General features: G+C 37.1%; 1 protein-coding gene across 14 annotated transcripts in view; it reads left to right on the forward strand.

Annotated features, from left to right (window-relative positions):
* The window catches only part of CDH18 (cadherin 18), a 543,479-nt gene that overhangs the window by 214,600 nt on the left and 301,111 nt on the right, over positions 1-27,768 (forward strand). For all 14 annotated transcript variants that reach the window (XM_083824886.1, XM_083824887.1, XM_083824897.1 and 11 more), the window contains one exon: positions 168-253. The gene's annotated coding sequence lies outside the window, so the exon portion shown is untranslated. The remainder of the gene's footprint in view (positions 1-167; positions 254-27,768) is intronic.

Consider the following 27,768-nt stretch of genomic DNA (forward strand, 5'->3'; position numbering starts at 1 on the left):
GTTTTCTAATTCTCTTTTAATAAGGCAATCCTTTTGTGAGATTTATTTGCTTAAGATAAGGAGGTAGGATTACAAAGGAATTAACAGAAATGCTATTACGTTTTTTCTTCCTTGTGTGTAGCCTTATGCTTTCAGTTTGAAAGTAAGCTGAGATTTATTTTTCCTAGGCTACACAACAAATTCAAGACCAGAAGACAAAAAGGCAGTGGATGTAGTCATTCTCTGGAAAAATTAAGACACCGATGTCTTTGAGGTATGTTTGTTTTAGAAATGCTTTTAATTGCTTACTCATCTTGCTTCTGTGTATAAGAGTACTGGTAAGTAATTTGAACATTAGTGGCTTTCTCACATCTCCAGATGTAGCTTGATCTGAAAGGAAACTCCAAAATACACTATTTTTGATAAGTATGGGGAAATATTTAGTTGCAAATTTTTCTTTTATCAGATGCTATCTTTCTATCTAGGAAATGAGATAGAACGTGCAGGTTGTTTGGTTTGCATCTGACTATATTCTTTCTGATTTCACAGTTAACAGCTTTTTCCCTGTGCCGTAGTTACTGTGAAAAATCTCCAAATAAGAGTGTTCTGGAAAAAGCTATAAGCTCTTTCCATTTTGTATGCAATATGGATAGCTGTGTTCTAAGTAGGTACAAGAAGTGCTTCTGTCAGCTAGATGCAATGAAAAGTGTGATATCGAAATAAATTACAAATAACTCAATAGGGGAGACAACAAAGTCATCAGTACATAGACTGAGTAATGGAGGATATACTAAGAAAATTCATCATTGTCTTTCTGCAAGTTCAAAACCATCTGATTTAACACTATTCATCAATTACAAGAATTGTTTGAAGTCAGTAGGTTGGATTCCACATCTGTAAATGTACCACCAAAGTCTGGGGAGTACTAAATAAATGGATCTGATGCTAATTTCATTTTAGGTCTTGTTATCACTTACCTTATTCAGGAGCTTTAACCTAAAAAAAGACAGAAGAAATAACATTCTGCATACAGTCAAAAATACTGTTGCCCAGAAACCATTATTTTGATTACATTCAGGAAATATTTATATCTAGATTAACTTTTCTGGAACCCTTTTCAACTGTAGTTTTTGCTTTGCTTCAATACATTTAGTTTCAAAGGACAACTTTCTCTCTTAAAGGAGGCATTTTTCCACAACTGTAACACTGAGCTGTTTTTGATTCCTTCAATATCACCTGAATTTTGTTTCTTTTTACTGAAGGTGTATTTCTCTAGCATAGACTGTGTCTTGTCCGTGTTTCTGTCAGATCTGTGCAGTTTTAATTTTTCACTTGACTGAAAGACCACATGACTATGTCACTAACCAAAACGTCCATCTCATGGACCATTAAATAATACAAGCCTCTCCTATGATACATACGTTTTGGCTAAAAATATTTTTTCTGCTTAAAAAAATAAATAAAAAAAACCTGTTAGTTTCCTCTTCCCTCAATGGCCTTATTTCAGCCTCCTTTAAAAACTACCTACCTGTCTGAGGCAGTTGGTCTCTAGGCTCCTTTCTTTTTGCTTTGCTTTTTAGGTGCTCAATAACAGGTTTGTAGTCTTTGGAGACTGTAAGATGAGTTCTCTAAGCTATCTCGGTATAGTATTATTTACAACAAATACATCCACAGCATTTTTTTTTTCCTCCTAACATTTGTAACCACAAGTGCCTCTCTTTTTATGCCAATCTTGTTTCCTTAGAGAAGCAGTATTTGAAATACTGTAATAAATGACCAAAGAGAAATCAGTAAATGTATTTTCACATGTGTAACAGTCTCTAATATTCTAATATTCTCTTATTTGGAAACGCACCTAAACTTTGTATCAGGAAAAAAAAGAATTTTAAATTGGTTTTGAACTTTAGATGAGTCTCTACATATATGCCAGTGACATTTCAGAACAATGCTTTTTGATAAATGAAAAATCTGTATTGTCTTTTCGTGACTCCCATTGAGATATATACTTGTTCCTCAGGGCACAATTTGTCTCACAGATGGTTTGATTTGTAGTTTAAGTATGGAAGCTCATAGTATCAGTGTTAAATATATGTAGCTTTCAGAAGCATAGTAAGGCAATATTTTTATATTAAATCATTTAAATATTTTAGATAAACTCTGTTCTACTTGGTCTGCTGAAGCGAGACAGTAAGTAAAATATTTAACAATGTTTAATCTCTATATATTTGGAGGTGATGTATTTCTGTCTAGCTTTGTTCCTCAACATCCCAATACAGTTTGGGCTATTAGTTTTTAAGCCTTTATACAAATCTTCATTTTCAGTTGTGGACAGAGAGTTAATTGTAAAGCACCAGACAAATGATATATAATTTGAGGGAGAATGAAAACAAAACACATCTGCCTTTTCTCATTCAACATGTTGGCGTACTCAATCATGTTCAGTTCAACATTTCTGTCATTTTGTAGAGTTATGCAATGGCCAGGTTATCTTGTGATTTCAAGTGGACTTTGAGTGGTATATTTAATCTGCAGTTCAACGTTCTAGACCCTTGAAAGTACTGTGTTACGGTCAGGTTACCCAAGTGAATTTGAATTGCTTGATAATGGTAATTTCCATGGTGAAGATAGTCCTTTTGTCCTCAGAGAGGACTATGACTTTCCCATGTAAGAGCCTTCGTGTTATATAGTAATTGTGGTAAGAGAGACTGCAGTTTTGTAGTTAAAAATTGTTCTTTCTGTGGGTATGCGTGTCCTTCTTCAGAGTCTTCGTACTAGACTTTTAAAAAAGATTTTCATAGTTATTTGAAGTTCTCATTTAATAGAGATTGCATAGGCCTTCTTTAGCAAACAGTGCAAAGAATTAAAGTAGTTCATACTGATGCTCTTAGAACAGTCTTCTGTAATCATTTGATACACCTTATTGAAGTAAATGGAAACTTTCAAATGCAGTTAAGCGTTTCTTATTCTTAATCAACCTGAAGCATGTTACTGTTGCCTTACAGAAGCTCTGTACTGGCTGTTGACTGAAACATTTTTGTGTAGCTAATATGTTTATTCCATGTGTAAAACTCTAAATCATGTTTCCGTGTCCCAGACACTCTGAAACAGGTGTCTGTTTCAGAGAACATAACATGTTCTCTGAAAACTGGAGTTCAGAGACTCTCTGAATGCTTAGGCTCCCTTTTGTGAGATGATTTTTTGATATACTGACAATTGATAAAGCAGAAAAACGACTTATAGCAATTTCCAAGAATTGAAACAATAGTTGAAAAAACTATTTTCAAAATTCACATTTGTGGCTTAAAAAACAAGTGTAAACAGATGAACAGTTTGCTTAGCTATGAAAGGATTAGATTACATTAGAGCTAATGATGTAAAATGCAGAAGCAGATGATGAGAAATTATCACCCTGTATGACTTAAAGAACAAAAATTATTTGGGGATCACTTCAGGCTGATTATGCTGATCAGGAAACTTTATCTTAATTGCATAACAACTAGAATACAAAACTCGTGTTGGAAAACAGCAGATATTCAAGCATGTAATGCAAATATGTTAGGAGGATTTTGAGATAAATTTCTAAACATGAGATCAAAACATCAGTCGTTGTTGTGCTCCATTTTGACTAGAAGCTGATTTAGTTGAAATCTGTCGTTTTCTTTTATGCAACCAGTGGTTTGTTTTTGTTTTTTTTTTTTTTTTTTGTTTTTTAACCACAAAACATAGGTATTTTGTATGCATCTTCCTGTTTCTTTCCATATAAACTGTATGATCACTTTTAGGGCGATAAGGAAAACTTCTGACTGCTCATCATATTTTTCTGTATGAATTTGGTGGCTCATGTTTCCTAGTCTGAGGCTGCAGCAATAGAATGACAGAGTTGTATGTGAAATGTAGCAGTCAGAGGATCCAGAAGTTTTAAAAGCACTGAGTTTATTACTTCGGTGGAAACTGTCACCGCAGTCTCCTGACGGAAGTGGCTGAGCTGCCAGCCTCGCGATGCAGTGGCTGGGAGGCATCTCCTCATGCAGGGGCAGCAGGGATGCCCCACACTGGGGCCAACGTGGCGCCAGGGTATGAGGGAAGGTCCCACTGAGGAGCCCCGTGTGCTGTGGCCCATGGCCCATCATGGGGCCCCCGATGCTCAGCGATGTGGCACAGGCCATGGTGGGTGTTCAGCTGCAGAAGCCATCCTGTTTCGAGCAGCAGCTGAGGAAAAGGTGGTTTTGCTTCTTGCATGCAAAACATGCATTCCATGTGATCCAATCAGCGGGGGTCAGTCACCTCTTACCTTGGAGTTTGATTATAATTGGCTAATTCCAGGGCCTGCTAAACTGCTATTTGTATTTGCATGGCGTTTGATTTTCTTTATATGAATATTCAAAATCTAACAGATCCAGAAGGACACTGCAATTCAGATGTTTGTTGCCAGTTTTCACTGGGTCTGTATCACTCAATGTTGTCAGTTTTTTAACCTCTTCTGTGGAATTCCAGGAAGAGAACAAAAATACTTTTTTTTCCCTGTTGGAACACATGGGGATGCAGCTTAACACATTTCACTAACACAGCACTTGAAAAATAGAACTTACAAATGCACAAGTGCTAGCTTTCACCCAATATTTTATTACTTGTGTTCTGCTAATCCTGTTAGTTTGCTATCAATATGAATTATTTTTCCAAGCAAGTATTGAATTGTCTTTGATCTTTTATTCCTACTTCTTCCTGTTTTTTATTTTCACACAATATTTATGAAACTGATAAATAGTGCAGTGTAACTCTTTCAAAACATTCATGAAGAAAGAATGCCTTTTCAGAAGGAGAGAAAATGGTTATTTTTCTCACAGTGAAATGAGATTCTTTTTAAAAGATGGTCAAGTTCAAATGGAACAGTGCTTAAATTAACCTGCAAGGCTGTCTGAATGGAAATAGGGAATTTTATTTCTTCCAAATACTCTAAATTTACAGTGCCTGGGTCTGGCCCACACTCAGTGGAATTTTTCTGCTTGTTTTTAATGGATCCATTTTCAAATGCTGAAGAAGATCAGTCCCAGCTCTTCAGATAACATACCACCCATCTATAGATAGCAAACAATTAACTTGAGGGGAAAAGGGGAAAACCAGGAAGGAAGCACATGCAATACACAGACCACATCTCTATTTTCTGTATTCTGTGTCAATTTTAATGGGCCTGTAATTAGGTCACAGGATTGATTGATATCAGCACTTAGCTTCTTAGATGACATCACCCTTTCCTTCATTCCCTAACAGGGATTAAGTTATTCACACAGAAAATTTTACTTCCTGGACAGAGGAAAAATAACTAATTAAACCAGTTCTAGGCTTGACACTGGCTGAATTATTTACCAACGCAGCAATTAAATGGAGACAACAGGAAGGAGCAGCACAGAGCGCATGTAGAAAGAACAGATATCCTTGTAACCCACGTGGGTGAAAGAGTTTGGTTTAAAGAAGCAATGATAGTACAAGGCTGAGGTGGGAACAACCATAAGTGAAATGATGGTGCATTTCAAATTCTCAGGCAGAAAAATTTATGTGAAATACTTGGGGGGAACAAACGAAAACTCAAGATGAAGTAAGGAGACTATTATAATGCCTGGCCAAATGCACAGAGATCTTGGCATGTGAGGAGAGCAGTGAGAGCCCAAAGATCATACCTTTCAAAGAGATTATCAGATGGGAAGAGAAGATGAGAAGAATGCTTTATACATATTTCTATACAAAGAAAGCCCATAAATGCAGCAAAGGACACAGCTTAGAATGGTGCTTATTCATTCAGAAACAGCTGTCATGTTTCAGACTGAACAACAAGGTTATTTCTGAGGAAAACTGTACAACCCAGCAGTAACCTTTGACTCAGCTTTATAAAATGTATTACAAGTCAGTCGCTGTAGTGTGCGATTGAATCAGCTTGATGCTGTTATTACTTTTTATTACTTTGTTCTCAGGGAGCCCTTCCCCCTTTTTTTTTTGACTATTTTTCACACCTTATTTTACTTATTGGAGATATTATTTGCACAACACTGATTTTAATTTAAAAGATACAGTACTTGAAAGAAAAACAAACAAATGAAAAAAAAACAAGAGCTTTTCCAGAAAGCTGAGATATTGTGATACATAGACCTCATACTCAGAACATGGCCTTCAGGATGTTAGGATTATTTGTGGCTAAAAGGAAAATAAACTGCTCAGCTTCTCATGTCTAGCATGTTTAGGTATATTTGTGGTTGAGAGAGGCTGATGGTGCCTTTAAGCTGATTTTTGCTAAAGAGTGGGCTGGGAGGGCTGGGTCAGATGTGGCTGTAAGAACGACATGAGTAGGCTGCAGCAGTACAATGAACACCTGTCTGTGAGAACAGGAAAAAAAAAATAGTTGTGTGGTGGATGACACTGGTGTAAGAGTCTAGCCTCCAAGATATCTGTTAAAATGTAGAGTTACAGCTTAATTCACATATGTGACATGTAAGAAGTTTGTAATTTCTTTGCTGTTCGTTAATGCAGAGAGGAAGAATCCTCGTGCAATAAGTAGCAGTTGACTATTGCATATATGCTTTCAAATGCATTAAGAAGGTGGAGATAACATTTTGATACTGTTTCATACTGGTTTTCATCTAGTGTATCTTTGACATTTATTTCTGAGCTGCAATGAAAGAAATGCATGGACATGATTGTGTTTTAACAATTGCGTTGGTTTTCAAATTATTTCTGTGGAGAGGTCTTAGTGTCAGGTTTATTGTAGGAGGTAGTAGGGATGTCCTATAAAATCCCGCTACTGTGCTCCTCTGAACAAAATGAAAATCAAACACACAGGTTTGATTTAGAAGCACTAAGAATAGGCTTAATCAAAACCTGCAAACTCTAATCTGAAGTGATACAGAAGCTGTAATGAACAAAATGAATGGCTTCTTGGCACCTGATCTGACAGGGGAAGAAGCAGAAACTAGACACAAAGTGTGTCACAGGAATTTAAAAGAAGTGGCTGCATCCATTTGATGGTTAAGGCTGGAGTCGTCAGTTCTTTTTTTTTCTTTCCCTATGTCTCTGTTTTTGTACTCATCTTTAAACCAAGACTGAAATCTGTATTAATGAGTAGCTCAATAATAGATCTGAATGTTTCAAATGTTGTGAGTTATAGTTTTCCTCAAGCAGAGAGAGAGACAGCAGAAATTAATTCAAATAAAACATGTTCGCTAGAATAGCTTCTTCTAAAACTGTAGGCATTTCTGAGCAATCTATTTGTCTAGAAATTGTTGGTATTAGGGGGAAAAAAAAATAGTGGATACTAACAACCCTTGACAAATCATCTTGCTGGTCAGTAGCCAGAAGTTTTATCCTAATTGCTTCCGGAGTTCAAACTGGGAACAGAATTAAGTTGTAAGTGAGAAGACAGCTGCTGCCCAGAATTTCCAGCCACGCAGCACTTTGAAGGGGTGAAACTGAGATATGCTTCAAGTTTCATACGGTGTAATGAAACGAATATAAAGATTTAGACATTTTTATTTTAGGCTGTCTGTTTAAATAATATGTCATCTTCAAAAGAAGGGCTAGTTAGGGGTTACTGTTGTGTTCCTGTGTCTTTCAGGAGTATACGGGATTATTTTTACAAAAGAGATAAACCCTAATGTTTTTCCTCACGTTTAAATTGTTGTTAAATTGTGGACAGGGAGATGTCTCACTCTTTCTTCTCACCTTTCTTCACACTTGAAGCACGTGTGGGCTAATAGGAGAATCACCGATCTTTAACAACAGTCTATAAATATCTGCTCGTCTGCTCAGGCATGTTTTTTTCTTCTCTACAAAAACTTTTCTTCTTTCGTGTTTCTTCTTTTTCTACAAAACTTTTTTTTTTTTATTCTGGAGACCTTGTGCTACTATTTCAGAAATAAATGTGGCAGTCTGTTCCTTTTAGGCTTGCTGCAGGCTCAGACAGGTGTTTCTTATATGTACGTTTGTCACTTTAACTGCCTTCTGCAGCAATGATTCCCAACCTTTCTTAAAGGAAATTTCTCTACTCCCTTCCTGAACTCTGGTCTCCTCCTCAGTTTCTTTTCCTTCCCATCACCCTGTGAGGACTCACTCATACCCCACCCTCACCCACTGCTGCTGACATTTCCTCATCATACCTTTGTTGCTCACTTTGGCCAACATCAGTGCAGTTCTCCAGAGTGCAAGCGCTAGCACAGTTTTTTAGCACCATAGTGGCTCTTAGCTTTTCTTAACTTGCTGTGACTGACAGCACACTTTGCCCTGGTGGAACTGTTTCTTCATACTGTGTTTGGATTCTTTTTTTTCTTGTAAGGGTAGATTCCCTTGTAAGGAGTGATCATACAATCCCACAAACTGCTCTTCCATTAAGGTCCTGTACTATCTATGTCTGATTTTTTCATTTGTTGTTGAAAATTTTATATATATATATATATATATATAAGTTGAAAAAAATGCATGCCAAAATGCTCACTTACCTTTTATTACCTTTTTTAAATTGAATTAAACCAATGATCTATGCATAAGCAATTTTACATTTTTGTGAAGATAGTTGCAGTGAGGAACTTTTTTTTCACTCATGTCATACTTTGATTTCAGAGTATGCAGGGGATTTTAGTTCATGTTTTAGTTCCTAAAACTCCTCCTGGGGCCTTAGCTGGAACACTCAGTGTTCAGCCCTTCTCTATTCTGTGTGGCATCAGTGAAATAGTTGTTGCTATTTGCAAAGTAGAAACCAGTAGCCTAATTGTATAAATTCTTGTTCCTCTCTTTAGCCCTTCTGAATTCAACTGCACCTCATGTTTCAAGAGAAGCAAGCAGATACATAAAAGTAATTGTTTTCAAAGGCAGGCTCATACATCATCCAAATTTGGAAAAAAAAAAAATGCATTTGCATAAAGGGTTTAATATTCTGCTCTGCCATTGACAAGCATGTGTAATCCCTATTTAAAAGATTTATGCTTAATATTGGCAGCTGATAAGGTCCTGTAGTGTAAATCTGAATTGCTAAGTTTCATAATAAACAGTTATTCTTGGGATCATTCCTAGTGTGATACAAAATTGTTCTTACTTTGGATTTCTAGAGCTAAAATAAAACTTGTATAAAATACATTTTACCCATATGTATGATGAGTCACCATCCCTGGAGGTCTTTAAGAGACGTTTAGATGTAGAGCTTAGTGATATGGTTTAGTGGAGGACTTGTTAGTGTTAGGTCAGAGGTTGGACTAGGTGATCTTGGAGGTCTCTTCCAACCTAGATGATTCTGTGATCCAAGACGATTTATACATCTTACAATCGTGGCTGTTATGGAGGTGAGGGTTGAGACACCACATTTTCAGGGAGAATGTCTAGTTTTATTTTCAAAGGCAGTAAGGGAGTGGGTTTATACAGATAAAGCAAAAAGCATGGATAATATATTGCTTTAAGAACAGATGCATGGGATTTAGTGGAGAAACAGAAGGTCAGTGATGCAGATGAGGGTAGAATGTAAACACCTCTGAGCTGGCAACTACTCAAGGCTTTAGATACATGCATTTTTGCTGTAGAAACATACCTTCACTGCTTCTGTAACCCAACTAGCTTATGTTCTCACCAATAATTGACAGCTGCCTGAACATTACAACTGAAGTGTTTTAAGGGAAAATAAAATCCATCCATCTCAAAAATCCTTCTATAATGTATTTGCTACTGTTTTCAAGTAACACTGAAATTATGTTTTTAAAAAGTGATTATGTATTACAGGTAAGGTTCCTAACAAGTGATTTATAATCATCTTTTATGGTTGAGAAAGGGGGTAATTTACATACCCTTTTTTGTTGTTGCTATTTTTTTTCCTTAAGTTACAAATTAAGGAGCTTGTTTTGTTTTCCAGGCACAACACAGTCATTCTCAGTACCCACTTTCCCCACCCTACAAATTGTAAAAGGTTGGTGTTCAGTTTAGTAGGGACCAGAAGGAAACATGTTGTGGTATGTTTGGTTATATTAATTCAGGTGTTTATGGAATGTTATTTATACAGATAACTTCCAAGTTAGAAAGAAAACTGATTTATTACACTGGAAAATTCTTGTTAGTGTTAGTATTTGTATGTTTGAGTGTGTGTGTGTGTGTGTATATATATATATATGAAAAAATATATATATCGCAGAATCATCTAGGTTGGAAGAGACCTCCAAGATAACCTAGTCCAGCCTCTGACCTAACACTAACAAGTCCTTCACTAAACCATATATACATATATGTCCTGGTTTCAGTTAGGATAGAGTTAATTTTCCTCCTAGTAGCTGCTAGGGTGCTATGTTTTGGATTAGGATGAGAAGAGCACTGATAACATGCTCATGTTTTAATTGTTGCAGAGCAGTGCTTACACCAAGCCAAGGACTTTTCAGCTTCTCGCTCTGTCCTGCCAGCGGGCAGGCTGGGGGTGCAGCAGGAGCTGGGAGGGGACAGACCCAGGACAGCTGACCCAAACTGGCCAAAGGGGTATTCCATACCATCTGACGTCATGCTAAACAATATATAGGGGTGGCTGGCCGGGGTGGGGGGGCTGGCTGCTCGGGGATAGGCTGGGCATCAGTCAGCGGGTGGTGAGCAATTGCATTGTGCATCACCTGTTTTGTACACATTATTATTTTCCTGTCTTAATAAACTGTCTCTATCTCAACCCACAGGCTTCACTTTCCTGTTTCTCTCCCCCATCCCAGAGAGGGATGAGGGTGGGAGGGTGAGTGAATGGCTGTGTGGTGCTTAGCTGCTGGCCAGGTTAAACCACAACAGTATAGATATGTATAAAAGACAGGAACACCTTTAAGTTGCAGTGAGCAAGTGATGCAGAGTTAAATCATTACCTTATGAAATACAGAAGTCAAATGAAGACCCTGCACTCCACTGCATTGTTTCATTCTGCTTATTCTGAGGTAGTTTGGGTTGCTGAAACTTTGCTGTTTTGTTATAATATTTACTTTAAAAGCATAAAAGAGAAAATCTATCTATACTAAGGCATACCCCTAAAAGTTAAACCAGGTTAGTGAAATCACATCTTAAATATTCTGTATTACCCTGTTATTGGAGAGCCTTTTTGATTGATGTCTGATTAACATTTAATGCACAGACTTCCATTTTCATGGTATATTTTGGAAAAAGGTAACGTTATCCTTCAACATGGTCTTCCTTGGGTGATCTGAAAATTCCGCAACACGATACTTTTTAATTGTCTGCATCTGTTAAATTTTGGTATTCACAGATTCACAGATTTCTCTAGGTTGGAAGAGACCTCAAGATCATCGAGTCCAACCTCCGACCTAACACTAAGTACTCCACTAAACCATATCCCTAAGCTCTACATCTAAACGTCTTTTAAAGACCTCCAGGGATGGTGACTCCACCACCTCCCTGGGCAGCCCGTTCCAATGCTTAATAACCCTTTCGGTAAAGAAGTACTTCCTAACATCCAACCTAAAACTCCCCTGTCGCAACTTTAGCCCATTCCCCCTCGTCCTGTCACCAGGCACGTGGGAGAATAGCCCAACCCCCACCTCTCTACAGCTTCCTTTCAGGTAACTGTAGAGAGCGATGAGGTCGCCCCTGAGCCTCCTCTTCTCCAGGCTGAACAAGCCCAGCTCCCTCAGCCGCTCCTCGTAAGACTTGTTCTCCAGACCCCTCACAAGCTTGGTCGCCCTTCTCTGGACTCGCTCGAGCACGTCCATGTCCTTCCTGTAGCGAGGGGCCCAAAACTGAACACAGTACTCGAGGTGCGGCCTCACCAGAGCCGAGTACAGGGGCACAATCACTTCCCTCGACCTGCTGGCCACACTGCTTCTTATACAGGCCAGGATGCCATTGGCCTTCTTGGCCACCTGGGCACACTGCTGGCTCATATTCAGCCGACTATCCACCAATACTCCCAGGTCCTTCTCGGCCAGGCAGCTTTCCAGCCACTCATCTCCCAGCCTGTAGCTCTGCTTGGGGTTGTTGCAGCCCAGGTGCAGGACCCGGCACTTGGCCTTGTTGAACTTCATGCAGTTGACCTCAGCCCATCGCTCCAGCCTATCCAGATCCTCCTGCAGAGCCTTCCTGCCCTCGAGCAGATCGACACACGCACTTAGCTTGGTGTCATCTGCAAACTTACTGAGGGTGCACTGGACGCCCTCATCCAGATCATCAATAAAGATATTAAAGAGGACCGGCCCCAGTACCGAGCCCTGGGGGACTCCACTAGTGACCGGCCTCCAACCAGATTTGACTCCATTCACCACAACTCTCTGGGCCCGGCCATCCAGCCAGTTTCTAACCCAGCGAAGCGTACGCCAGTCCAAGCCCCGAGCAGCCAGTTTCTTGAGGAGAATGTTGTGGGGAACGGTGTCAAAAGCCTTACTGAGGTCAAGGTAGACCACGTCCACAGCCTTTCCCTCATCCACCAAGCGCGTCACTTGGTCATAGAAGGAGATCAGGTTCGTCAAGCAGGACCTGCCTTTCATAAACCCATGCTGACTGGGCCTGATCGCCTGCTTGCCCTGCAAGTGCCGCGTGATGACCCTCAAGATAATCTGCTCCATGAGCTTCCCCGGCACTGAGGTCAAACTGACAGGCCTATAGTTCCCCGGGTCTGCCCTGCGGCCCTTCTTATAGATAGGCGTCACATTGGCTAGCCGCCAGTCAACCGGGACCTCCCCCGATAGCCAGGACTGCCGATAAATGATGGAAAGCGGCTCAGCCAGCTCCTCCGCCAGTTCTCTCAGTACCCTCGGGTGGATCCCATCCGGCCCCATCGACTTGCGCACATCCAAGCTCCGTAGCAGGTCGCCAACCATTTCCTCATGGATAGCGAAGGCCACATCCAGCTCCCCATCCCCATCATGGTATGTTACATGATCAGTGGTCTGTAGCTTCTCAGAGAAGAACAAATAATAATTTGGTCACAGTTCCATAGTCTTGCAAATCCTATCACTATTTCATTGTGTTTCTTCTTAATAGTGACTTCAGCAGTTTTAGACAAAGAAGGTTGAAGCTTTGAACACTTGTTATTCATCTGTGACATCTATGGTTTCCAAGTAGTGTTAAGGTTAAATGAATGTTCATTTACACTCTATTTCATTTAGTACGTTCTCTCATAATCAGGTGCAGATCCATGTAATTTAGTAGTAGAAAGAGAAATTCATTAAGATTCCTGATTAGGAAAAAGCATTAACAGAATTGCAAAGGTTATAGAAATTTAGCTCCTGCTTAAGGAGAATTAAGCACAAATCACATTCCTGTAACATGAAGGAAATTGCTTAAACTGTAGCTGGTAAGAAATTTCAAAATTTTTTTTATTATTTGTGTAAAGAAAAAGTAAACATACATCTATTAAATCAGTATAATTGATTAAAAAAAAGCATGCGTATTTAATTCCTTCATAAATTATTTTTCCATCAAATTAAGGGTAAAGGTGTATATTATTGTGAATACTGGTAAAACTGTCATGCGCTTTAGGGTATTTCAGATTTAATTTTTTTCAAGTGGGAATTCCTAAAGTAAACTGAATTAGGATCTTTGCTTAATATCTTTGGAAAAAAACAGGCATCTTTTGATTGTTTCTCGTGCCCGATTTGGTATTTCATCCGAATTAACACTTTCAGAAAGTTTTAAAAAGGAAAGGGACAGCATGTTTTACCTTTGACTTTAGTGGAGCTAAAAGTTCACCATCAATTTTAGTGATAAATAGAAAACATAATGATCTGATAAAGAAATATAGAGGCTCTGTTTATTCTCTGATAGTTAAAGATGCTCATGTTTGGTTTTGTCTTGATCCTGTAACTTTAAACATATACTTACATAAGGTGCATGGAAATAATGTGATTTTTTTTTAACCCAACCCTTGAAAATACTTTCTTATAATTTCCATAGCATTTCTCATGATAGAGTTCAATCACTTTGACAAACAATTCATTCCTAAAAGTATCTCATGCTTCCTCTGTAGGGTGAAAAAGGATGTTGAAAATCTGTATTCCACTTGAACAGTTTGGTATTGTCATTCTAAATGTAGGCTTTTTTTTTTAATATTGTCCTTACATCTCAATTACTTTAACCCTTAGGTTAACCATTTTCTTGGTCATTTTTACATTAGTTCAGTTTTTCTTTAACACAAAATTATTGTCAAGTGTGTGGTATTAACGGGTGTGGATTTAGAGCTCCACTGAATTGCCAGAGATGACCTGTAGTACAATACCGTTCCTTTGTTGATACCCATACTCTTCCCTTTGGCTACTATGATGCAGACTTATTTTAATTTCAGTGGATAGGGAGTAGAGGGCAGTGGAGGTTGGACTAGGTGGACCTCTGGAGGTCCTTCACAGTCTAAATGGTTCTGTGATTTGGTGGAGGTTAATCTCTGCACACTAGCGCTCTGTTAGGACATGCAGGGTCTCAGTTATATGATGCTAAGAACCCTTCTCGCCCTACTGTGGTCTAGGCTGCATCTGCCTCTGAATATAACAGCACTGAAAAATGTTGTGTAACTTGCTGGTCACCATCACTTTCTCTGAGATATCTTGCATTAGAACAGCTTTCAGTTTCTCATCAAAAAATGCTAGAGTTCAATTTTTTTCTACACTCGATTTAAACACAAACAAAACAACTGCCAGATAATGAAAAATTTTCCGAATGAAGAGATTTTCCTCCCATTGATTCCAAATTTCTCTGTGTTGTTTGGATTGTATGGCACCTTCCGATTTAGGTATGTGAATATCATTAGCATGTTCTTTATGCTCTTCTTCAGATCAGTAATGAGGAATTTAATTAAAGCACGACCTAGCACTCACTCCAGCAGCATTCACCAGACATGTCCTTTTGACTTAACACATTGCTGTTTTTCACTGATCTATGGTTTTAATACTAGCCAGTTTTCAAAGCAGTGGTGAGCAGAGGTGTGATACCACTTTATTGGGAAGAATTCTTTGAATCTTAAAAAAAAAAAAAAAAAAAAGGGTTCAGTGTAAGAAAAATAGCAGAATTAGATTTTGCTTCTCTTTAGGCAAAAGCCTTGTTAATAACCTACCAAAAGATACTGTCTTGTAACTCAGATTTGAAACACTGACATTCTATTTCTTGCATTAAGGAGGTAAGAAAGATTAAAATCAAATCTTAACTGACAAGCCTTTGTCATATTTTTCTAAGAATTATGCCATTAAGGCTTCAACTGACAACTCTTCACTCTGAAGGATGTTGTGGTAAACGTGCTGAGGGAGTTCATGTTGGAGAAGTGATAAAACATTCTTTCAGTGGTTTGAACAGCTCTTTTAGTAATGAAGTTAAGCTAGCTACAGTTTGCATACTCTTTCAGGAGTTCCACTATGCAAGGAATTCCCCTTTTGTATTTTTTCCACAACTGCTAGTGTTCAGATCTCGTTACTGGTTACAATAAAATAAAGGACCTGTGATGAGGATAAGGAAGAGAGAGAGTCTAATGGGAAGAGTAGAGCAGGGTCAGCAAGAACAGGTTGCCCAGGGCTGTGTTTAGGCAGGTGCTGCAACCTGTACCAATGTTTACTCACCCCTACAGAAAAACAGTTTTTTTTCTTACCTTTAAATGTGACTTCTGGTTACTTCAATTTGTACCCATTACTTGTTGTCCTGGCACTGAGCACTGCTGAGAAGAGCCTGGCTAAATCTTCTTCACTGTAGAGCCAATCGAGTCCAAGAAGTAATGCATACTAAATCCTTAAAAATCATCCTTTCTTTCAAAAAATCTTGTAAGATGGATCAGTATACTACTGTTGATTTTGAGGTGTATGATTAAAATTAATTATTACACTGTGAAATATCAGAGGGATGACTTTTCCTTTCCACTAATCACCCCCAAAATCTACGTGTTCTGAGAACGGTTGTGAATGATGGTTCTAAAAATCAGACTGATCTTACTCAAATTGGGCAGTAAGAATAGAAATGCTCCAGTTTTAGTTCAAGTTCATTCAAGACAAGGTAGATTTTGTGTTAACAAGATTTGTGACTCCTTCTTCATCCTAGGCCCAAACAAGTATGTCCCTATCTTCATTATAATGAAAAGATACTTAGTGTAATATATTCTTCAGTGACATAACCAACCAGCCTTGGTTGGAGCACAAGATACTTACTTCAGGTCAACAGCAATAGTGGTCTAGGGCTTATTGTGCTTATAGCTCCAATTCATTCCACCAAATCCATTTAAAGTGGGTAGTAATTTAGAGATGTATTTAATGTTTTTGTTTCAGATATTCTGCAAACAATCATTCTAATTATCATTGTTTCTAATGTTTTTTCTTTTTCCTAAGAATTAATTTGGTCTTAAATATTTCACCATGTATGTGTTCAATACTGTGCGATATCAGCATCACATGATAGCGAATGATAGATGATTGGAAATACTGGCTCAGTTATGTTTGGCTGCAGTGCATAAGCTCTACTGAATCTCAGGAAAATCTCCTTAAAATGCCAGTTCAAATGTACCATAATATTGGCTGATGATTGTGTTAGCAAATAAGCCTTATTTTCTCTATCTGTTATATACAGATTCTTCATCATTTTGAAAGGTATATATGTAGAAAAGTAGATAATAGGAATAGGAGGCCTTTGCAATTTGTCATATACTCAGTGCCATGCTTTTCAACAATATGTAGTGGACTTGTGTTGAGGTCAGCTTTCTTTAGGAGAGCTGAAAAGGCCAGGTCCACGTTCTTGCACAAGCAGAGCGCTTCAACTACTACCAGACATTTCCTTCTCACAGTCCAATAATCACAATGACTGATAACTCTTGAAGCAAGTCATTTGTAGTTATTTGTTTGTTCACTGGATTTTCACACACTTTATCTTGATTGATGTGTAATATAGTGAGGACATATATTATTATATTTTTGACTACAAAAGGGAATATACTAAAGTTAAGATAAAAACTTGATCAGTTTTATTGTAGTAAAATATAATACGAAAGAATAGTAAATTTTAGTACTGAACTTCCATTCTAACTATGCTCTATCTGTTAACAACAGACTACAACTCTTTCCATCTAAGGCATGATCCATGTTCTCTACCTGTTATACCAAGGAATATAAGGAACTGTTGCTAATCTTAAAAGAAAAAAAAAAAACAGTTTAATTCTGACTGACTGATCTAAACTTAAAGGAGTTAATGGGCTGATTTTATGTGGTATTTAGAATGGTGACACATCTTAAGGGTAGATAACGGTTGATGTAAATTGGCATGGCAGAATCATCAGTATTGTTTCATTTAAGGATTTCTTGCCAAATTGTCTGTCTGTCTTGGTGTTTTGAACTCCATAAGAGCAAAAACAAAACCACTGGAAAAAGGTATATGAGAAACTGGATACCATTCCCATTGTAATTTTAGGAGGCTTCTTAATGGATATTGTATCTAATAAAACATTTCGGCAATTAATCAGCAATGCATCCTTAGGCACGCACATTATTAAAAGTATGTGATTTGTAAGAATATGACATAAACAGAACATTTCACATTCTTCAAAATAACCTTAGGGCTTGGTTTATAAATAATAGATAATAGATAATATAATTAGTAGATAATATAATAAGTAGATAATATAATTAGTAATGTTATTTGCAAATAATTAACCAAATCTGAAAGTTAAAACTGAATCTTTTTAATCAGTAATCCCAGGACATAGCCCAGTTCTCTTTCTATTGCCGGGGGGGGTTACAGTCAATATTTTTCTCTTCTAGATCTAATGGGTTTCAATGTTACTGTACCTTTTCAACTGAAATGTGTGGCTCATTGACAGTCTGCACTGAAATCTGTTTTCAGAATGTCTGTGGTGCTATTTTGTTAACCCAGCACTTGCATGCTGTGGCTAAAAGAAGATTACATTTCCATTACATGGAAGAAAATATTTTACCATTCCCTCCTACTAACCTCCTGCCCTAAACCCTCTTTTTAAAAAATTGTTTTTACTGAAGATTAGACCTAGAAAATGTGTGAAAGAATAGCTGCCTGCCTTAGCAATGAGCACAGTGGATGTGTGTAGGTAGTAAATTGGTTGGAGGCATAGAATTTCTCTTGATCATTCAAATACTTAAATTGTATTGAAAAGTCATTCTACCAATAATTTGCCACTTAAATTAAGGTAAAGGATGTATTCTGTTAGTTGGTGTAGCCTCATTTACATCTCTATCACATCTTTCCAGCTTCTGTCAGCTCTTCTCCTAAGATGTATGAGATAACACGAAGAACTATAGTAGCTAAAATACAGAGGAGTCAAATGCCATGCCCTCATTTTAAATGGGTGCAGTTTGTCCTATGTTACTTTGGTATGATACAAATTATATTCAAATTGCCTAAATTTTCAGGATGTAAATTCCTTGTTATATTTTGGAAGATGTAAAACAAAATAAAGAAACACAATTGTCAAAAAAGCTGATCTTAAAATAAATAAATAAATGACATCCTGGTGAAAACTGATTTTTATGTAACTCTTTGACTGATGTGAATGATTTACATAAGAATTACTGGCAAAAGATCATGGAAAATGTAAGACTACGACAATTTCTTTTACAGCAAAGTTAAGTTATACTGCCAGCAGACTTTACTGCATGGCAGACAAACAGGAAAGGAAATTATTTAATAAAAAAGATGCAACCAGCTCTTGAGGCCTTGTGCATCTGTTTTAATACTTCTGATTTATTTCAAGAGGATGGCCGATACTATTTGGTTAATACTAGTGTAGCAATTTAAGTAGCAAGTATTCCAGGTTCAGGATTATTGGGTTTGAATGTGACCTGCCCTTGGAGTTTGTCCACTTGTACATGACTATTATAAAAATAATAAATAATAAAATATAAAAAGCAGGTGACTAGCAAACAGTGTATTATTTCCTTGTTCTTTAATTATGAGTAAATAAATGATTAGTAAAATCATAACAGATAGCAAGGTCAAAAACCTCTATCAAAGAATGGGTTGGCAAGTATTAGAATGTTGTGTCCTGAGTACCTTGTTGCATGTACATACTTCTTTAAGCTTAAAATATTCTTGTTATTGTGATGGTGTCTTATTTTGCAGCCGATACAGAAAATATTGCACATTAGAATCATAATGTGGAACTCTCATGTTAGCTGAACTGAAATCTCTATACAGTCAGTACATTCTAGCAGAGTAACGCCTATTTTCTTTCTAATTTATGACTGATGTTTGTCAAGTCAATCACTGAAGAATATCAAATAATTGATTTACTCTTATTTCTGTACCTTCCAAACAGTAGCATTCAAAGTAAGCGCTTTGCAATGTATTTTAAAAATTTTAAATGTATTTAAAATGCAATTTCATATCAAACTTATTTACATAAGAAGAGCATTTGATAACATTGGGAGACTATAAATCAAAATGTTTGTAGTGATTTTTTTTCCTATTGCATGTTAAAAATGTGTATGCTTTACCACATGCATTTCTAGGTTCTACTTGCTCTCGTTGTTAGCCATTAGGCATGCAGATTGTGATATTGCTCACAATCTTTCACAGTAACAGTATTTGTTAATTCTTAGAGTCAAATAGTAAATTAGGATCATAGTTGGAGTGATTTGACTCATGACTTAACTTGCCTAAAACAGTTCTTAGTTGTCAAAAAGTGCAGGCAACTTGACTTCTGGAAGTATTTATTGTGTGCGCAAGGTTGAGTGAGTCGGCATAGAGTGTATTTATGTCTCTATCTTTTTATTTTCCTATCTGTTCTATCTGTGCACAGCTCCTTACTTTGTGATGTCAAATGATACATCTCTGAAATACAGATTTTTTAAGTATTCTTATCTTAGAGTTGCCTTTCCATTAATTTCAGCACAGCAAGGTAAAAGAGTATCATGAAGTACTCTGGAGATGATGTCTGTGATAGAGTTTTTATTTCCTAATGTAAACATCATTCAGTTCATAATAGCATTTCTGGTACATATCAAATCTTGACATTCAGTCTTGCCGTTTGTCTCATGTTTTATTCCTAAGAAATCTTCCTTTCAGCTGCTACTCTTTTCTTTTTTCTTTAAGTATGAGGCTGTATAATTGATTGTGTTCATCTGTGATTTCAAGAAGTATCTATTTATGTTTTAAAAGCTTTGTAATATTTGTGTCAACTTAGGAAAAGGCTGGGACATAATGAAATTTTTAAAAAATATAGCAATAGAGGAGATTACTTCAGAAATGGACAAGGAATATTCTTTTTTTATTGTTATTGGTACTGATTGTGTTGTACTATAAGCAGCAACGTCCTTCAGTCTTCTTTTCTGAGCAAATCTAGAGATAATCATCAGGAAATAATTTTATGAATGCAGAAAGTTTTGCATTAGCTGATTAAACAACTGTTTTGTTCATGCCTATCAAATTATAGGCAGTATGTATCGTCACAGTTTTTAAATTACAAAAATAAGAGCAAGAGCTGCTCTACAGTTATTAATTACTCTGTATCCTTACTGGTGTGTGTTAAGCAGAGTATGCTTGTTTTGGTTTGGGGTTGTTTTAGTTTTCTCTTAGCATTCAAATTAATGCAACTGTGCACTGTTCATTAAACTTGCTGCTCTCTTTCTTATATGGTAATAGAATGCTATGGGACCTGTTATTTCTGGTTGCCTAAAACAATAATTGCTTATAGTATCTGTAAGCTATAAAGAAAACTTTGTAAGTTAACTACGTTGTTCATTTTAATGATGGCCATCAATATTCATAGAGGTATTTGATGAGGACAGAGGTGCACAGGGACATTGGACAGATGTAGATTAAGCCTATATAAATTATATTTTTAAAACTTATTTAAAATTTGATTGAAACCACTGTACAGAGAGACTGCAGTCTAAGATGATATGAGTAAAACATTTTTGTGGAAAACTGAATCTAACGTTCTGTAGCTTTTTGTTTGAAAATTGGCTTTCATTTTGCTTGCTGTAATAGAAGATATTAAGATATTTTGACAGAGCTTTGTGAATGACTTGAGTTAATGTTTTGCACAGTAAAATTCAAACGTTATGTACAACACTTTGTATCATTCTTAGGAAAGAATAAAAACAAATACAAAAAAAATAATCCTATGAATATCCCTGGTAAAGAATATTCTTATTTTGACAAGAGAGAAAGTCCATAATACACAAGATGGCACTGTTTCACTTGTGAAAAATCTGATTTTCACAGATAACAGTGAAAATTGTTATATGAGATAACAGTAGATTTTATATTTTTGTATGATTGAAAATCAAATATGTGTGTAGTTGAGTATTTTTCTTTATTATGAACAAACTGAAATATAACTATATTTAGAGGCAAGACTACATAACTGAAGGAAATTGTCTAAGGTCACTTTTGGCAAAATTGAATGGGTTGGGAACTGAAAGCTAGTTCTCAGCTAAATTTCTGTTTGAATTACTCTCTTGCTCTTAAGAATTCAGGATTTGGGAATTTAGCTTTTGTATGGTAGTTTTAGCTCTGAAAAGATTCAGGTTACTCTGACAGGCATATTATAATCGTACTGTCCAGTTTTCTACTGTGTGTTTAAGGTTAGCTTGTTAAGAGCAAAAGTTGTTATGTGGTGAAGTGGATAGGAATTTCCTAGTATAGGAGACTGCAATTTTTGATTGTCTTAAAGTTTAGAACAGGTTTTAACTTGTAATTGAAAAAAAAAATCATAAATTATACAGCAAGTTTTCTAAATGTTTTTTTCTATTGTAAACATTTCAGACCTTAGGTAATATTCATATGCTCAGCTACATTTATAAATGTGATAAGCTATGATTTAGGAAGCTAACTTGAAACATTTTTTTAATATTTTACCGATATCTGGTCTGTTAACTAAACTGACAGTGCTTACGTATTATATCTATTCTTCTCAAATATGGGTTAGAAAATCTGCAGGCCATGGACTAGATTAAATGCATTCAGCGCAGTGGCAATTCAGCATTTTCAGCCTCAGATGTTTGAATTTGTGTGTATGTATTGATAATTTGGTTCTTAGTGATCTGGTTTGCTTAGGTGTTTAGGCAAAGTGTAAAATGTGTAACTTTCACATCATTGTATCAAAATTCCAAACTTCAAAATTTTATTTAAAAAAAGTATGAGAAAGGACCATAGAAAGACTTCTAGTTTTATTTGTTGTTTATTATTAACTGTTTTTTATTATTAACTTGTCACTCCTAGTTTAAGGATGAAGTTTTTTTTCTTAAGAAAATGTCAGGATTCAGCCCCCTAATTTTAGATAAATTTTGTCAAGGTATGTATCAGCTCATTTCTCACAGATGAGTTCCATTTAAAGGCCTGCAGAAGTCAATAAATAAAGGCACCATTCTTACCTGCTTGTAGTTTTTACAAGGTTTCAATATGTTCATTCTGAAATTTCACCTATTAGTCATCAACAAAATATGGTGGGAATGTGTTTGAAGCAGATCTGTCTTAAACAGCTATAACTTTTTTTGTTTTGCATCATTGAACAGTTACAACATGATTTCCTTTCAGGGAAGAATAAAGTGGAAGATGTGCTCTGGAAGCACATTTTTCTGTATTTTTCAGCTGCTGTATGGTACTTCGTTTGCAGGACCAGGTTAGAAGTAAATCACCTGAAAGGTGTGTCTTGTAGTTGTAGGGACCACAGTGCTTATAGTTTCACTCTGTGGTCTGCTTACATTTCCTTTTCTAACATAGATGGTCTGTATTCTCTGAACAGAGAACTTAGACTGCATGTGAGATTATTAATTAAGGTCTGTAAATGAAGTTGCATAACTATTGAAAGCTGTTTATTTCATTTTTATAACATTTTTTTGCATTAGTCTGAGTATTCGCACTTTCTCTACCATAATCATGCTATTGCTACATTACTATTGAAATGGTTCTTCTGATTTACGGACTTCAAAGTGCTTTATAATCACAAAATATGTGTTATTTGAGGTAGCTTTAATTCTGTTTCCTGGATACAGGAGTTTGAGTATGAAAAGACATTGTACTCTGAAGAATGCACCAGCAACTGGGTTTAGTGAAAGGACCACTTGTCGTAACATTATTTTCGTAGACCTTGACCAAGTACTGATCATAAGGAATGTTCTATAAGTGCATTGTAATAAAATGTTAGGATGGAGTTTTTCTGGGGTTCAGTTATGTATTTACCCATTTAATATGAATATCTATAAGGCTTATATTCTTCATGTTGACCTTTTTTCAGTGATGAAATTTCTTTTGTATTACTGCTAGATAACAAAGCAGCTAAGTTCCTCAACTGTGGATGCATATGGCTGTGCTACAGTAGAGGTTGACCCTTTTCAATGTTATCATTCACTGGATATTTTTTATCAAGAGCAACAACTAATAACAAATATCTCTGCCTGGTCTTCAGAATAAAATGGCAGATAAATCTTTAGTCATTTCTATATAGACACATTGTCTAGATCCTCATTTCAAATAAAAAGATTACAGGTTTTGTGCATTTTATTTTGTTTGTAAACATTGGTTGTATTTTGCTGGCTTTATGCTAAAATTATGCTTTCATGTTTAAACTAGCAATTCTAGTGTATACTGTAATAATCATTCATTTGGTAGAAAGTAAAAACACTTTAAATTTTCTGTTGTGAGTTTCTACTGATACTACCTTGAACTTAATATCCTTTGGGAATTCAATAAAAATTTCAAGTGTGTGGATTTCTGTGGGCTTTTTTGTTTGTTTGTTTTTCCTTAACCTTTTACTTTCTCAGTAACTGTTTTGGACACTGTAAAATAAGCATTCTAATTTTGCTATGATGTTGCATACAGCTGAGATTGGACATACTTTAAAGAAACAAATCTCCAAAATGTTTGTGTTTCCAGTTTCATTATTTTGAGGAATAGAAAAGGTGCTTGACAGACGTTTATATTTTAAACCTCGAGTGTTTTTCCTCAACTTTATCAAGAGTGTGCATTAAAAAATAACAGAATTTACATTTACTTTTGATCTGGCTTTAAAGGGCATTGTCAAGTAGCAGTAGGGAATCCTTCAGTGAATGAGTTAAGCTTTTGAAAGGATACCAGCAGTAAAGCCAGTGTATTAACACTTACTATATTTCAGAACTCAAATGAATAGAAACATAACGAAGAAACTGAAGCACTAACTGCCTCAACACGTTCAGTTAAGCTTGGAGTGTGTTTTAAGTGCTGTTGTCTATAGGTGGATCTTCTTGATTTATGCTTTTGTTTTTAAAAATAATTTTTCCCTTAATCATTGGATTGCTCTAATTTAATTTCAGTTAACCAATAGGTACTATGTCTGAATTCAGAAGCAGTCTCGTCTAGAAATCCATGAGTAAATACCAGACAGCAGAAATCTTATTTCCAGTAGGGTTGCTGCCTTCTGCTTAGCTGGCTCAAGCACTTCAAGGAAGAATCAGATCTACTTTTCTTGTTTGCTTCTGCTGAAGATGCACAGTGCAGTGCGCACTGCTTTTATGCATGCTCATCATTAACTGGTTACTGAGATAAAGATGTATTTGCCTGGTATAGCATGAAAGTAGGGTGGAAGTATTAGTTCCTGATTCAATTAGCAAGATAAATTTTACATTTCTTTTACTAATTTAGTTCTGTGGAATAGAGCATTTTCTAAACCCAATTCTAAATGCTGTGTTTTCTCAATTTCTTTTATTAATTATGGTTGGTTTTTGTTGGTCTGAGTTGGGGGGTTAGACTTCATGAGGTTCTTTCCAACCTGCATTTTTGTGGTGTTCTGCATCTAGTGATTGTGTGAAAATTGTGTCTTGCCTTCCAGACTGTTAGATATCTGAAAGTAGTTTATTCCATAATTTTTCCATTAATGGGTTGTTGAGGATATTGGTTACTGTAATGACTACCATGATTTTCCCTCACAGTTACTGATCAGCTTGGCTTTGGAATCATAGAATATCCTGAGTTCGAAGGGACACAGAAGGATCATCAAGTCCAACTCCTGGCTCCACACAGGTCTACCCGAAAATTTAGACCATGTGACTAAGAGTACAGTTCAAATGCTTCTTAGACTCTGACAGGCTTGGTGCCATGATTATGTCCCTGGGGAGCCTGTTCTAGTACATGACAACCCTCTCCATGAAGAACCTTTTCCTGATATCTAGCCTGAACCTCCCCTGTAGCAGCTTGACACCATTCCCTCGGGTCCTATCATTGGTCGCTAAAGAGAACAGATTGGCGCCTGCCTCTCCAGTCCCCTTCATGAGGATGCTGAAGACCGTGATGAGGTATCCCCTCAGCCTCCTCTTTCCAGGCTGAATAGGCCAAGTGATCTCAGCCATTCCTCATACGTCTTCCCTTCTAGGCCCTTCACCATCTTAGTAGCCCTAGAACGTCAGATGTTTTCTGCTCACTATTCACTGCTGCAGTACGGTGTCATTTCTGTATGTTTAAAGATATATAGGCTATAAATCGGAAAAATCCCATTGTCTTTTGATGCTGTCACTAAGTCTACTTTGTATCAAATTCAGGACAACTTTGCAGCAAAAAACAGGCTTTTCTTGTCACTTTTGCTTCAGGAGCAATCGGAGAAATTTCTCAGTCCTTAAGACAAAAGGAAAATATGGATTTAAAGGAAGAAGAAATTGGATGTGGAAGGAAAGGGTGACTAACAGGACTTCTTTCCACTTTGTTCTGCTTCCTTCCAGTCATACTGACACTTCTTGCACTGAGAATCATAAAATCATTTAGGGTCGAAAAGACCTCCAAGATCATCAATTCCATCTGTTAACCTAGCACTTCTAGCTACCCTTCCACTATTAAAGCACCACATCTACCCATCTTTTGAATAGTTTCAGGAATGGTGATTCAACCATTTCCCTGAGCAGCTTGTTCCAATGCCCTTTTCAGTGAGGAAATATTTCCTAATATCCAACCTAAACCTCTCCTGATGCATCTTGAGGCCTATCAGTTGTTGCTTGGGAAAAGAGATTGACCCCCCACACACCTCTCTACAACCTCCTTTGAGGAGGTGTAGTGAGGGCTAAATAACTCCAGTTCCCTCAACTGCTCTTCTAAGACTTGTTCTTAGGGCACTTTTGTACAGGCTCTAGTGTCTTGATGTAGTGACAGGCCCACAACTGAGCACAGTCCTCAAGGTGCGGCCTCACCAGAGCTGAGTACGGGGGACAGTCACTTCACTAGTCCTGCAGGTCACACTCTTTCTGATACAAGCTAGGCTGACATTGGCCTTTGTGGCCACCTGGGCATGCTGCTGGCTCAGGTTCAGCCAGTTGTTTACCAGCACCCCCAGCTCCTTTTCCTAGCAGCTTTCCAGCTGCTCTTCCTCCAGCCTGTAGCGTTGCATGGGGTTGTTGTGCCCCAAGTGCAGGGCCTGGCACTTACCCTTGTTGAACTTCATAAGGTTGGCCTCAGTCTATCAATCCAGCTTACCCAGATCCCTATGCAGAGCTTTCTTACCCTTGAGCAGATCAACCCTAGCACCCAATTTGGTGTCATTGGCTAACTTACTGAGGGTGCACTCAATCCAACTTGTCCAGATCATTGATAAAGATAATGAAAAAAACTGCCTTGTGTATTGTGCCCTGGGGGACACCATTTGTGACTGGTCACAAACTGGATTTAACTCTATTCACCACAATAATTTGGGCCTGGCCCTCCAGACAGTTTTTTACCCAGCTAAGTGCCCATCCAGTCATAAGCAGTCAGTTTCTCTGAGAGAATGCTATGGGAAAGCATGTCAAGGGCTTTTCTGAAGTCTAGGTAGACAACATCCACAGCCTTAACTTCTTTACTACAACAGAACACTGCCAGTACCAAAGTAGAAGAGGGGATTGGAAGGGATTCATGCTTCCTTCCTTAAATGCAGGAGACTTAATACTCCTGCCATTTCAGATCTGCAATATTTGGTTCCTATGATGGGAACTGTGGCATGTAGATTAATTCATTATTGTGGCCTGGGGTTTTAAGCAACAAGCAAGAAAGTATTGCATGACCTGAGAAAGTATATTGTCTTAATTCAGGCACTTTCTACCATCTCCGTATTTCTCAGTTCTGACTGAGATTCAAACAATTTTTACTGAAACTCTGATTGAATTGAAGGGAAATAAAGCTATATGAGCTTTTAAAAATGGTAATAGATATCAGCACAATTATTACAGCTTAGTAGAGTGATGTCCTTCCTCAGTTCTTTAGAACACTCTTCACACCTACAAAGGCAATAAAGGACAACTAAGTATCTAGTTTCTGGTTGTGCCTCGGACATGCCCCTCACCGTTGCAACAAAATATGATTTAAATGACTGCTTTTAAATGCCCATTAAATCTTATAAAATTTTTGCAGTCCCTCGCATCCTAGATAAGCCTGTTTGTAAAGAAAGTCCTAAGGTTTGCACAACATCTGTGGCAACATCAGTAGACTGTAAAACAACTTTTCCTAGAATCTTATATGTATTCCTTTGTCAGTGAGTAGAAATGGGGAACATGCTTCAGTTCTTTCCTCCCCAAAAAGGTAAGCAATTACAGTATATACGTAAATCCTTTGTATGACGTTCCATTTGTTTTGTTAACCCTTGATCTTTCCTGTGGATACAGAATTTTTACTTTTACTGTGAGGTGTTGTCCATAGACAGGGCTGCAGATTGATCACTTTGGGTCTGATTGCACTGAGAAATCATCTTGGGAAATTGAAGCAAGTGTCTTCAGAAAATTGATCCCAACACTCTCTTCCATAAAGGTGCATGACGAACCACAGTGGGTCTTGGGAGTATTTGTAGAAAGCGCAGTGACCTCTGACTTGAACTCTCACATCTGTATTCTCCCTTCTCCTTCAGTTTCTGGTAAATTTTATGAAATTGGT

The sequence above is a fragment of the Anser anser genome, assembly GCF_964211835.1.
Source record: "Anser anser genome assembly, chromosome: 2".
Lineage (NCBI taxonomy): Eukaryota > Metazoa > Chordata > Aves > Anseriformes > Anatidae > Anser > Anser anser.